The following is a 5,075-nucleotide window of genomic DNA, read 5'->3' on the forward strand; positions in this document are numbered from 1 at the left end:
CCCGGCCGGGCCCCATGGGCCAAGGCCCGGGCCCAGCCCGAACCGGCTCAACACTACAAATAGTAAAATAATATAATAATGATTTTGATGGACAGAATTTATGTGCATATAAATGTTTCAGCTGACAGCNCCCGGCCGGGCCCCATGGGCCAAGGCCCGGGCCCAGCGCGAACCGGCTCAACACTACAAATAGTAAAATAATATAATAATGATTTTGATGGACAGAATTTATGTGCATATAAATGTTTCAGCTGACAGCAGTATGTGCCACATGGTCAGCTGGACTTGGAGGAACATTAACAGACTTTGTTTGGAAGCAGAGTTTCATGATCAGAATCTTTAAACGTGGTAGTAACTAATAAATCACCTTATAGTCCAACAACAAAACATCACTTGGGTTCAGATCAGGCAGGCAGTTCCTCCCAATCACTCCCATCCAGGTTTCTCCATCGTTACCCTGGTGAGCGCTGAGGTCTCCCGCTTTCTGTAAAATTGTTTTTAAACTAAAGACAAAAGAAATTTTAATTTCAAAGATAATTAATAATAATTAATTTCAAATTTTAATCAAATGATTTTCATGCTTTCTAAATATTGTCAGTGAGTGTGCAGCCTGCTGCTGAAAAAGGAGATCTGCTCTCAGAGGGCCCGTCATCGTTACATAAAGGTAAGAAACACTGTTGACAGATGATTCTGATCAAGACTTTTTTAATAATGTCCTGTGTGTTAGAGGGAACATATGTGTTGTTTACAGAGATAACAGACCTGAAGCCAAAGTGTCGCTGCAGGCCTGTGATCCACAAACATTAAATAAACTGTGTGTGTCGGTGCAACTGATGCCTGAACAAGACACAGATACCTAAAAGAAACTAACTGCTGCCGTGGAGGAGAAGCTCACACTCCAGTCTCTTCAGATTTGACTCTCTACCGTGCCGCTGCTGTTTATCAGAGTGTTTACAAAAACAACATGTGGCTGCAGCTGATGAATTTCACTGAATAAAGGCAGCTACAAACAGCAAGCACGTCCCTGTCGTTGACTCAGTAACAGATATTTGGACTCGTCAGCTCATGCTGATGCACAGCCAATAGAAAACCAGGAGCGTCTGAGAGGAACGTGATGACAGGAGGCTTTGAGCTGCTCACATCCTCCGACTTCATGTCTGACTCAGATCTGTGACTTCTCCTCCCATCAGGTGACTCTGATGTCAAACTGGACACGAACACAACAGAGACAAAGCTGGACGTGTCTGAGGACGACACGAAGCTGATGAAGGTGAGAAAAACCACCGTATCCTGATCAGAGTTCCACTTTCTCATTGTCCCTTAAATTCTGTCATTATACGCCATCGTTATAATTTTATTTTAACGACAATGAGACATTTCATATTTAATAGTATTTGATTTTTCAAAACAACTGGGATTATGTATTTCTGAGGGCGTGGAGAGAAAAGATGATGAACAGAGACTTTTCACATCAACACCACATGAAGCAGGTGAATGAATTGTTTTATCTCCAGTCACAGTGGAGGGAACTAAAACACTGTGGCCATTGAGTCCAAATATATTTATGTACTTGATGTCTTTAATATCTTTCGTATCTGCAGAATCTGCTGCTTCAAACCGCTCGGATGTCGTCTGTAAATAATGACTTCATTCAGTTCAGTGTGGACTGTGTGAGAATATCTTTGTTTATTTCTGCTAATGATGTTGTTTGATGTTGTTTCTTTGTGAATCACAGCCTCCATCAAGCTTCACACCTGAACTGAAAATTGCATCTACACAAGTGTCATACAGGTAATCGCATAATAAAATCAGCAAACACTGTTTTCCCTCTTCTTCACGGCTTTCTGCAGAGTTGGTGGCGTCATGGATGCCTCTTGTCTTCTCTCCTTCAGTGACCAAAGTGTTACTGTTGTATTACACAATCATATCGTGTTTAAACCTCTCTGTGGGTCCTTCCTGTTTGTTGTCTGGTCTGGTCTGGTCTGGTCTGGTCTGGTCCGGTCTGGTCTGGTCCGGTCTGGTCTGGTCTGGTCCGGTCCCATCTGGTCTGGTCTGGTCTGGTCTGGTCCGGTCCGGTCCGGTCTGGTCTGGTCCGGTCCGGTCCGGTCCGTGCTCATTCAGTCTTCTGTGTCCTGCAGGTTCAGGTGTCCTGGTCCGGGCGGGTTCCAGTGTACTTCTACTGGACTGGTGTTTGTGATGGCTCAGGAGGCGGAGCTGCTCTACAGGATCGTCCAATGGGATGAGACTCTCCTCAAATCTGCCGGCAAGACGGCTGCAGGGCCACTGTTCGATATCCAGTGTCCCGAGGATGCTGTCCGTCAGCTCCACCTCCCACACTGTGAAACTAAGGATGGTGAGTAAATGACTAGTCTAATAATTACTAATAGTCCTGGTAGCGCCCCCTGTAGGCTGCACAGTCTACTACAGCCCAAGTCACACGTCTCCCATTATATAAACCAGACATTTGGTATTTCATATAGATTTTATATTGATAAAAGTACATGATGTTTAATATTATGTTGATAGTATCAGATATGTGATCTCTGTCGTGCCATAGCTGCTTGATGTTTGAACATGAGGCCACAGTCTGGAAACCTTGTAACTGAGATCCAGCAGCAGCCGTGGGGCTTGAGGAGCAGCCTCCATCTACGGTTAAATGTATATTTAATTCCCTGCTGTCTGTCTCATCATCCCTCTCTTGTTCCACCTCCTCTGATGCTTCAACAAAACAAACAATAGCCAAAGAGAAGCTGAATAAATCACAGTAAATGGTAATAAATATGTTGAATTCAACACATATTAAACTGGATTAAAGATTCGACGAATGTGTCATTGACAAGAAAACCACAGTTTGTATTTTGGCAGCTGCTGTTGTTTGATGTGAAGAGTGCAGTTACAGGAAGAGTCACTAGATGGCGGAGGGATACGCTCTGTGACTTATCTTTGTTTTCATGTTCACAGTTTGTTCCCAGTTGACTGGTGAAATAAATTATTATCATTTAAAAGAACTTATTTAAATTTGACCACATGACCTTAGTGTTGGACTTTCCAAACAAAAGTGGTTGTGATATCACACTTGATACCATGTAGCCTCTGTTCCAAGAAGAATTTGGAAATGTAATCGACAGTTGTCAGGGCATAAAACCAATGATTGTTATTGATCTTTACGTCGGTGCTGAAAGGAATTGTTGAAATTGAAAATTGAATCGGATCGTGACCTTGAAATGGAAAGTCAGATTGAATCCTGACACCTCAACTAAACATTGAATAAAATGATCTTTACCTTTGTGATGAGGCTGTCGTCGGGGAAACAGATGATGAATGTGTGTGTGTTTCCACAGCTCTGCTCTCTGAAGATCTGCTGTCTGTTGTCCACATCACCGATGATGGGATGAGCGTCATCGACCCGCTGGAGATCACAGACACTCATGTGATCGTCAAAGTCCCTCATCTCTCTGCCTTTGGCCTAACCTGGGTTTCGGAGGTTTTATGGAGGTTTTGGAACAACGTGCACCCTATTAGCGGCCAAGTTTTGCTGTTCCTCCGACCACCAAACCCAAAGACACAGAGGCAGAACCTCAATGTGCTTCTCCTGCCGAGCAACGTCCCTCTGGAAGAGGTAAAGACGTGTTACAGCTTCACTCTGAGCCCAGACTCATCAGCATCAATCAGATATTGTTCTACGTTTCCAAAGAACCGGGTCATTTAACAAAGATGGACAAGAACTGGATGAACATCACATCTCAAGGATTGTCAGAAAGCTAGAACGTATAAGAGACAATATGAAAGTGTGGATTTATCAGTCGGGCTCAACTGAGGATAGATCGTCTAACTAACATGTTCTCATGTCTCTTAAGGTGAGCAGAAAACAGCCATATGTCTGTGTACATCCGGCGCGCCTTTCCCAATGCAAACTCAATATAAAGATCTGAAGATTACCCGCTCACTGTCCGACGGCCCAGAAAGTACAGCCTGAGGTGAGTATGTGAAATAAAAGGTTTAGAAACACGCTGATACTGTGGAAACTGTCGGGACACTGACGCTGGTGCTACTGCTTTTCAGAAAGCAGAGTTTGATCTGCATTTTGGACCAAACTACCACCCAACGTTTGAGATCCGGCTGCCTGCAAACACAGAACAAGCGACTGTAACGGTCCGAGACCAAACGGATGCAGATGTCTGGAAGCACGAGTTTGACCTGACTGGTAAAGTCTTCATCCACCTGCAGCATCAGTCCACCTGATAGTAGAACAGGACAGGAGAGAATAGTTAGTGATTGATCCACGATGCCTTTATTCTGGTTCTGCCAGAGATCATCTTCAGTTCTGCTTTTATTCCACAGTCCACTGTGTAACCAGTGTTAATGGGAGTCAGTATAAAATCAAATGTATAAAATCAATGAAAAATGGTTGTGAACTTTGACCTGTGACACAAAAGAAGTCGGACTGAAGAGCTTTGTGTGAAGAAGCTAAAAGTAACATTGATCAAAGTCAGTGTTGGAAAATAAGGAGGATAATTATATCTACTCAGTTACCCTCTTTACTAGTGGCAGTAACATATACTGTATATGCACCCACTCATACACTATACTGTAAATTTAACACATACTTTTCTTGTTCATCTTATAGGTCCTGATCCAGCATGGACTCCTAGTTTCCCAAGATGGACTTCAAGTGTCCCAGCAGGGACTTCAAGTGTCCCAGCAGGGACATCTCATGTCCCAGCAGGGACTCCTAGTGTCCCAGCATGGACTCCTAGTGTCCCAGCAGGGACCCAGAGTGTCCCAGCAGGGACATCTAGTTTCCTAGGATGGACTCCTAGTGTCCCAGCAGGGACTTCGAGTGTCCCAGCAGGGACTTCTAGTGTCCCAGCAGGGACTTCTCGTGTCCCAGCAGAAAAGAAGCTGAAGTCTGTTCGGACACAGTTCATCGACAGAGTGTCTGAACCTGTTCTCCGTAAGCTGCTGGATAAACTCCTGGAGCGTGGGGTGATAACTGATGGTGAACTGGAGTGTGTTGTAACACAGAACACACGGGTGGACAAAGCTCGAGTGGTGATCGACACGGTGCGAAAAAA

General features: G+C 44.3%; 1 long non-coding RNA gene across 1 annotated transcript; it reads left to right on the top strand.

Annotated features, from left to right (window-relative positions):
* Window positions 1-3,934: 3,934 nt before the first annotated feature.
* On the top strand, window positions 3,935-5,040 carry LOC111236077. Its single transcript, XR_002665715.1, has 3 exons — window positions 3,935-3,977; window positions 4,063-4,204; window positions 4,628-5,040. It is a non-coding gene; the product is annotated as an uncharacterized LOC111236077 (long non-coding RNA).
* Window positions 5,041-5,075: the final 35 nt, after the last annotated feature.

The sequence above is a fragment of the Seriola dumerili genome, unplaced genomic scaffold (genome assembly GCF_002260705.1).
Source record: "Seriola dumerili isolate Sdu_G_001 unplaced genomic scaffold, Sdu_1.0 BDQW01000565.1, whole genome shotgun sequence".
NCBI lineage: Eukaryota > Metazoa > Chordata > Actinopteri > Carangiformes > Carangidae > Seriola > Seriola dumerili.